General features: G+C 38.5%; 1 non-coding gene across 1 annotated transcript; it reads left to right on the forward strand.

Moving 5' to 3' along the window:
* Positions 1–8,922: 8,922 nt before the first annotated feature.
* LOC123390094 lies at positions 8,923–9,122 on the forward strand. The gene has a single exon (XR_006604732.1). It is a non-coding gene; the product is annotated as a U2 spliceosomal RNA (small nuclear RNA).
* Positions 9,123–9,400: the final 278 nt, after the last annotated feature.

The following is a 9,400-nucleotide window of genomic DNA, read 5'->3' on the forward strand; positions in this document are numbered from 1 at the left end:
TTCCTGATAATACCCTTCCTGAGTAATTTCCCATCCCAAACCAATCTGAATCAGTGGTTTAGCTATGCCTCTGCCTACCTGTCTTCTCAAGACTTAGGACTCATTTCCTGAATTAGATCCTAGCTTCCTTGAAAAAGATCACTGCTCAGGGGGCCTGGGTGGCTCAGTGGTTTAGCTCTCTACTTAGCAGGGAGCCTGCTTCCCCCCCCCCCCTCTCTGCCTGCTGCTCTGCCTACTTGTAATCTCTCTCTGTGTCAAATAAATAAATAAAATATTTTTTAAAAAGATCACTGCTTGTTTTTGTTTGTTTAGAATTAAGTTTTGATTTTTTTAAATTGACATTTTATCTTGATTTGAGTTTTAGGAGCGATACTTTAAGCAAACAAGGTACAGAACGTTGGTTGAAGTATGATCTTTTAATAAAATTTTTAATTTTTTCTAATTTTCTCTAAATATATAATATATTTTTATCCCCAGGGGTACAGGTCTGTGAATCGCCAGGTTTACACACTTCACAGCACTTACCATAGCACATACCCTCCCCAATGTCCATAACCTCACCCTCTTTCTCCCAACCCCCCTCTCCCCAGCAACCCTCAGTTTGTTTTGTGAGATTAAGAGTCACTTATGGTTTGTCTCCCTCCCAATCCCATCTTGTTTCATTTATTCTTCTCCTACCCTCTTAACCCCACATAGTGCATCTCCACTTCCTCATATCAGGGAGAGCATATGATAGTTGTCTTTCTCTGATTGACTTATTTCGCTAAGCATGATACACTCTAGTTCCATCCACATCATCACAAATGGCAAGATTTCATTTTTTTTTTAATTTTTCATTTTATTTATTTATTTGACAGAGAGAGATCACAAGTAGGCAGAGAGGCTAGAGAGAGAGAGAGAGAGAGAGAGAGAGGAGGAAGCTGGCTCCCCACTGAGCAGAGAGCCTGATTCGGGGCTCGATCCCAGGACCTGGGATCATGACCTGAGCTAAAGGCAGAGGATTAACCCACCGAGCCACCCAGGTGCCCCAAGATTTCATTTCTTTTGATGGCTTCATAGTATTCCATTGTGTGTATATATACCACATCTTCTTGTTCCACTCATCTGTTGATGGACATCTAGGTTCTTTCCATAGTTTGGCTATTGTAGACATTGTTGCTACAAACATTTGGGTGCAGGTGCCCCTTTGGATCACTACATTTGTATCTTTAGGGTAAGTACCCAGTAGTGCAATTGCTGGGTCGTAGGGTAGTTCTATTTTCAACATTTTGAGGAACCTCCATGTTGTTTTCCAGAGTGGTTGCACAAGCTTGCATTCCCACCAACAGTGTAGGAGGGTTCCTCTTTCTCCGCATCCTTGCCAGCATCTGTCATTTCCTGACTTGTTAATTTTAGCCATTCTGACTGGTGTGAGGTGATATCTCATTGTGGTTTTGATTTGTATTTCCCTGATACTGAGTTATGTGGAGCACTTTTTCATATGTCTGTTGGCCATCTGGATGTCTTCTTTGCAGAAATGTCTTCTTTGTGTCTTCTGCCCATTTCTTGATCGGATTATTTGTTCTTTGGGTGTTGAGTTTGCTAAGTTCTTTATAGATTCTGGACACTAGTCCTTTATCTGATATGTCGTTTGCAAATATCTTCTCCCATTCTGTCAGTTGTCTTTTGGTTTTGTTAACTGTTTCCTTTGCTGTGCAAAAGCTCTTGATCTTGATAAAATCCCAATAGTTCATTTTTGCCCTTGCTTCCCTTGCCTTTGGCGATGTTCCTAGGAAGATGTTGCTGTGGCTGAGGTCGAAGAGGTTTCTGCCTGTGTTCTCCTCAAGGATTTTGATGGATTCCTTTCTCACATTGAGGTCCTTCATCCATTTTGAGTCCATTTTCATGTGTGGTGTAAGGAAATGGTCCAATTTCATTTTTCTGCATGTGGCTGTCCAATTTTCCCAATACCATTTATTGAAGAGGCTGTCTTTTTTCCATTGGATGTTCTTTCCTGCTTTGTCGAAGATTAGTTGACCATAGAGCCGAGGGTCTATTTCTGGGCTCTCTATTCTGTTCCATTGATCTATGTGTCTGTTTTTGTGCCAGTACCATGCTGTCTTGATGATGACAGCTTTGTAATAGAGCTTGAAGTCCGGAATTGTGATGCCACCAACTTTGGCTTTCTTTTTCAATATTCCTTTGGCTATTCGAGGTCTTTTCTGGTTCCATATAAATTTTAGGATTATTTGTTCCATTTCTTTGAAAAAAATGGATGGTATTTTGATAGGAATTGCATTAAATGTGTAGGTTGCTTTAGATAGCATAGACATTTTCACAATATTTATTCTTCTAATCCAGGAGCATGGAACATTTTCCCATTTCTTTGTGTCTTCCTCAATTTCTTTCATGAGTACCTATAGTTTTCTGAGTATAGCTTCTTTACCTCTTTGGCTAGGTTTATTCCTAGGTATCTTATAGTTTTGGGTGCAACTATAAATGGGATTGACTCCTTAATTTCTCTTTCTTCTGTCTTGTTGTTGGTGTAGAGAAATGCAACTGATTTCTGTGCATTGATTTTATATCCTGACCCTTTACTGAATTCCTGTTCAAGTTCTAGCAGTTTTGGGGTGGAGTCTTTTGGGTTTTCCACATATAGTATCCTATCATCTGCGAAGAGTGATAATTTGACTTCTTCTTTGCCGATTTGGATGCCTTTAATTTCCTTTTGTTGTCTGATTGCTGAGGCTAGGACTTCTAGTACTATGTTGAATAGCAGTGGTGATAATGGACATCCCTGCCGTGTTCCTGACCTTAGCGGAAAAGCTTTCAGTTTTTCTCCATTGAGAATGATATTTGCGGTGGGTTTTTCATAGATGGCTTTGATGATATTGAGGTATGTGCCCTCTATCCCTACACTTTGAAGAGTTTTGATCAGGAAGGGATGCTGTACTTTGTCAAATGCTTTTTCAGCATCTATTGAGAGCATCATATGGTTCTTGTTCTTTCTTTTATTGAGGTGTTGTATCACATTGACTGATTTGAACCAATGTTGAACCAACCTTGCAGCCCTGGAATAAATCCCACTTGGTCGTAGTGAATAATCCTTTTAATGTACTGTTGAATCCTGTTGGCTAGTATTTTGGTGAGACTTTTCTCATCTGTGTTCATTAATGATATTGGCCTGTAGCTCTCTTTTTTGATGGGATCCTTGTCTGGTTTGGAGATCAAGGTGATGCTGGCCTCATAAAATGAGTTTGGAAGTTTTCCTTCCATTTCTATTTTTTGGAACAGTTTCAGGAGAATAGGAATTAGTTCTTCTTTAAATGTTTGGTAGAATTACCCTGGGAAGCCATCTGGCCCTGGGCTTTTGATTGTTTGGAGAATTTTGGTGACTGTTTCAATCTCCTTACTGGTTATGGGTTTGTTCAGGTTTTCTATTTCTTCCTGGTTCAGTTGTGGTAGTTTATATATCTCTAGGAATGCATCCATTTCTTCCAGATTGTCAAATTTGTTGGCGTAGAGTTGTTCATAGTATGTTCTTATAATTGTCTGTATTTCTTTGGTGTTAATTGCGATCTTTCCTCTTTCATTCATGATTTTATTTATTTGGGTCCTTTCTCTTTTCTTTTTGATAAGTCGGGCCAGGGGTTTATCAATTTTATTAATTCTTTCAAAGAACCAGCTCCTAGTTTCGTTGATTTGTTCTATTGTTTTTTTGGTTTCTATTTCATTGATTTCTGCTCTGATCTTTATGATTTCTCTTCTCCTGCTGGGCTTAGGGTTTCTTTCTTGTTCTTTCTCCAGCTCCTTTAGGTGTAGGGTTAGGTTGTGCACCTGAGACCTTTCTTGTTTCTTGAGAAAGGCTTTAACCACTATATATTTTCCTCTCAGGACTGCCTTTGTTGTGTCCCACAGATTTTGAACCATTGTGTTTTCATTATTATTTGTTCCCATGAATTTTTTCAATTCTTCTTTAATTTCTCGGTTGACCCATTCATTCTTTAGAAGGATGCTGTTTAGTCTCCATGTATTTGGCTTCTTTCCTCTTCAGAGCTTTGTGGTCTGAAAATATGCAGGGAATGATCCCAATCTTTTGCTACTGGTTGAGACCTGATTTAGGACCCAGGATGTGATCTATTCTGGAGAATGTTCCATGTGCACTAGAGAAGAATGTGTATTCTGTGGCTTTGGGATGAAATGTTCTGAATATATCTGTGATGTCCGTCTGGTCCAATGTGTCATTTAAGGCCTTTATTTCCTTGTTGATCTTTTGCTTGGATGATCTGTCCATTTCAGTGAGAGGAATGTTAAAGTCCCCTCCTATTATTGTATTATAGTCAATGTGTTTCTTTGATTTTGTTATTAACTGGTTCATATAGTTGGATGCTCCCACATTAGGGGTATAGATATTTAAAATTGTTAGATCTTCTTGTTGGACAGATCCTTGGAGTATGATATAGTGTCCTTCCTCATTCCTCATCTCTTATTATAGTCTTTGGCTTAAAATCTAATTGATCTGATATAAGGATTGCCACTCCTGCTTTCTTCTGATGTCCATTAGCATGGTAAATTGTTTTCCACCCCCTCACTTTAAATCTGGAGGTTTCTTCGGGCTTAAAATGAGTTTTTTGTAGGCAGCATATTGATGGGTTTTGTTTTTTTATCCATTCTGATACCCTGTGTCTTTTGATTGGGGCATTTAGCCCATTAACATTCAGGGTAACTATTGAGAGATATGAATTTAGTGCCATTGTGTTGCCTGTAAGGTGACTGTTACTGTATATTTTCTCTGTTCCTTTCTGATCTACTACTTTTAGGCTCTCTCTTTGCTTAGGGGACCCCTTTCAATATTTCCCGTAGAGCTGGTTTGGTGTTTGCAGATTCTTTCAGTTTTTGTTTGTCCTGGAAGCTTTTATTTATTTATTTTTTAAAAGATTGTATTTGTTTATTTGAGAGAGAGAGATCACAAGTAGACAGAGAGGCAGGCAGAGAGAAAGAGAAAGAGAGAGGGAAGCAGGCTCCCTGCTGAGCAGAGAGCCCAATGTGGGACTTGATCTCAGGACCCTGAGAACATGACCTGAGCCAAAGGCAGCGGCTTAACCCACTGAGCCACCCAGGCACCCTGTCCTGGAAGCTTTTAATCTCTCCTTCTATTTTCAATGATAGCCTAGCTGGATATAGTATTCTTGCCTGCATGTTTTTCTCGTTTAGTGCTCTGAATATATCATGTCAACTCTTTCTGGCCTGCCAGGTCTCTGTGGATAAGTCTGCTGCCAATCTAATATTTTTCCCATGTATGTTACAGACTTCTTTTCCTAGGCTGCTTTCAGGATTTTCTCTTTGTCACTAAGACTTGTAAATTTTACTATTAGGTGACGGGGTGTGGACCTATTCTTATTGATTTTGAGGGGGGTTCTCTGCACCTCCTGGATTTTGATGCTTGTTCCCTTTGCCATATTGGGGAAATTCTCTCCAATAATTCTCTCCAATATATATTCTGCTCCCCTCTCTTTCTTCTTCTTCTGGAATCCCAATTATTCTAATGTTGTTTCGTCTTATGGTGTCACTTATCCATCGAATTCTGACCTTGTGGTCCAGTAGCTGTTTGTCCCTTTCTTGCTCAGCTTCTTTATTCTCTGTCATTTGGTTTTCTATATTGGTAATTCTTTCTTCTACCTCATTTATCCTATCAGTCAGAGCCTCCATTTTTTATTGTACCTCATTAATAGCTTTTTTGATTTCAACTTGGTTAGATTTTAGTTCTTTTATTTCTCCAGAAAGGGCTTTTATATCTCCTGAGAGGGTTTCTCTAATATCTTCCATGCCTTTTTCGAGCTCGGCTTGAACCTTGAGAATCGTTATTCTGAACTCTAGATCTGACATATTACCAATGTCTGTATTGATCAGGTCCCTAGCCTTCGGTACTGCCTCTTGTTCTTTTTTTTTGTGTTGAATTTTTCCGTCTTGTCATTTTGTCCAGATAAGAGCATATGAAGGAGCAAGTAAAATACTAAAAGTGTGGCAAAGACCCTAGGAAAATATGCTTTAACCAAATCAGAAGAGATCTCAAGTCGTGAGGGGGTGAAAGGGGATAAAAAGAGGTTCAGAAAGAAAAAAAAAAAAGAAACAAATAAAAAAGAAAACAAATAAAGAAAAAACATAAAAAAGAAAAAAATATATATATTAGATAAACTAGTTAAAAACGTTAAAAAAAGAAAAGGGTAAAAGTTAATAAAATTTAGCAGAGGAAGAGAGAACAAAAATTCAAAAAGAAAAAAAATTAAATTAACTGCAAGACTAAAGAATCATGGGGAGAAAGCCATGAGTTCCGCGCTTTGCTTTCTCCTCCTCTGGAATTCCGCTGCTCTCCTTGGTATTGAAACTGCACTCCTTGGTAGGTGAACTTGGTCCTGGCTGCATTTCTTGTTGATCTTCTGGGGGAAGGGCCTGTTGTAGTGATTCTCAAGTGTCTTTGCCCCAGGCGGAATTGCACCGCCCTTACCAGTGGCCGGGCTGAGTAATCCCCTGGGGTTTGCTTTCAGAAGCTTTTGTTCCCTGAGCACTTTCCGTAGAGTTCCAGAGGACGGGAATGAAAATGGCAGTCTCCTGGTCTCCAGCCTGGAGGAGCTGAGAGTCCGGGGCCTCACTCCTCAGTGTGCCCTCAGAGAACAGCACCCAATTACTCCCGTCTCCCTGGCCTCCGGCCTACTCCGAGCTCACCGAGCCTGCCACCGGTTCAAGGTAACCCCGAGCTGGGAGCTGTCTCTGTAGCCGGCTTCTCTGTTCTAATACCTGCAAGCTCTGTGACACTCAGACACCCCCGATCCTTCTGTGACCCTGCGGGACCTGAGGCTACACTGACCCCGTGTGGGCTTCACCCAGGTTTCTCCTCTGGAGTGATGTCCCTCAGTGGAACAGACTTTTAAAAATCCTGATTTTGTGCGCTGCCGCTTGCCGGGAGCCGGCCCCTCCCCCCACAGTCCATTTTCCCGTTGCTTTGGATTCATTTCTCTGCCAGTCCTACCTTTTAGAAAGTGGTTGATTTTCTGTTTCTAGAATTGCTGTTCTTCTTCTCTTTGACCTCCTGTTGGATTTGTAGGTGTTTGCAATCTTTAGATAGCTATCTAGCTGATCTCCTGCTACCTGAAGTAGTCTCAGCCTGCTACTTCTCCGCCATCTTGACTCCTCTCCCCTGAAGTATGATTTATTTGCAGATTTTAGAGATCGTCTGTGGCATCCTTTGCCGTTAATGTTGTTTGGGCTTGAACATGTTCGAAATATGTTCATGTACTTTTATTTCACTAGAAAGTTTATTACTTACTTCACTTAATTAAATAGTTACAAAATGGAACATCAATAACTAATCAATGACTTTTCAATAGCTATCATGGAGTGCACTTTTCCTGTTTGCTCGAGTTCATTATCTGGCTTAAGAAAATTTAAATGTATTTTCTCCTTTCCATAATCCTGCAATTTCTGTTGTATATATGGGAAAACAGGCTAGAAGGTTGTTATAGAACATACTAAAAAACAACTATCTCATTAGTGGCAAAGCTATGATTAAATTCATGTCTGGCATATTCTTTTTTATAGGCAAAACTTCTCTTGGAGTTGTTTTTGCTGGGGATGAGTAATAATGTTGGAAGACAATTCCTCAGCCTCTTAACAATGTACAGAAATGTTGAAGCATGTTGAGAAATTTCCAACTGCTTTCATTATTCCCTTAGAGTTATCTAAATTTTTCATAGCAGTACAGATAACTACAAATAATTAGAGACAGATAAATATTAAACTTTGAAAGAATACAGGTCTGAGTTGAGAGATTTTAACCTGGTTAAGAATCACGATAGGATCTTTAGATAAATTTCCAAATGAAATTCTCATGTCTCAGTTTTCAAACTTAGAATGATATTCACATTCGGATCTCCACATTAAGAAAAAAAATTGAAGTATATTCAGTTTCTTAGGTAATAGACAGATTGGAAAGTTGCTCAGTGCTCATGTGCTACATATAAGATAATTGTTTCAGTGTAGTTTTTTGTTGTAAATGAAAAACATGGGTTTTCTCTAGGCCAGTAACTATAAATATGAAACACATGGCTCCAAATTTGAAAGAGTACAAAACTGAACAAACAAAAAAGGTCTTTGAGAGTGTAGGAAGGTAGTTTATATTAATTCATATTCCAGCCCTGGAAATATTGTTCTTTAAGACAAAGTTATAGGTAATAATGGGTGAAGGAAACAAATCTGTGCTCAGATATATTCTGTTTTAGCCTGAAAGATTAATCCTGAAAAAAACTTTCCATGTGGAGTTTCTGGAAAATTTTCTGGAAAATTAGCAGCAGGCATCACTACAGTTATTATTAAATTATCTCTTTAAGTCATCACCAATTCAGTTTCCTATTCATTATGACCTTCTCCAAAGTTGCAATGATAACAGCATGGTACTTGTAACAAAGTGGCTGGTTGAGGGTACACCTATAAGCAATATGGAGCCCTTGTAGAAATGTCACTATCTGTTGAATTTCAAGAGCTTATAGATGTTTACATAATTGCAATAAACTTGTTGAAATCCAGGTTGCTTCCAAGATTGAATTATTTGAGCCAAGAATACACATATTCTATAAATATGGCATAGAGAAAGCTTAGTATTCAAATAATTTATAGAAACTTAGAGTCTTGTACTTTTACCATGAAGGTAATGGTATATTTTCATTGTGGCAAATAACAAAGAAAAGAAAAATATTTTAAACTTCTCAAAGAAGGTGATTAGGATTTCCAAAGAGAAATCAACAATATCTAAAGCTTTCTGCCCACAACTCATTTTATAATATAAATCATGAGCCTCTCTCGTTCCATCATGTATGACCATCTCTTAGTTTGAGTTGCATGAAGGATAATTCCTGGGGTCACTATTACTGAATTATTACCATGTTCGTCATCGCTTCTCGGCCTTTTGGCTAAGATCAAGTGTATTACCATGTTCGTTTACTCAGATAGTATTTGACGCATTCCTGATATATGAGGATACGACAGTAATCACATCATTCTATCCTCTGAGATCTTTTTGATTCAGTTCTTTATTTTCCCCAGTTCATGAAATAAAACAGAGAAAAATAGGGGAGAAATATGGATTTGTAGCAAAGACAAGAATCTGATTTTAATTTCTCAGACCAAGATCCTGATTCTGAGGGAAGTTTTCAAGTTCTTCATTGGTTAAACCATTCATTTCTAGGATATTGCAACTTTAAAAAACCACTTTGTACTAGAGAAGGTTTAGAACTGATATTAAGGAAAATGTACCTGTGAAATGTATTTTAAGTTCCCAGGAAATAGGAAAAAATAACCATAGTGGTGATCTTATAAATAGCACAAACTTATTCTAACAACAGTGTAACTAAAATCTTTTTTGGTATAA

The sequence above is a fragment of the Mustela putorius genome, unplaced genomic scaffold (assembly GCF_011764305.1).
Source record: "Mustela putorius furo isolate JIRA1106 unplaced genomic scaffold, ASM1176430v1.1 tig00537227_pilon_pilon_pilon, whole genome shotgun sequence".
Lineage (NCBI taxonomy): Eukaryota > Metazoa > Chordata > Mammalia > Carnivora > Mustelidae > Mustela > Mustela putorius.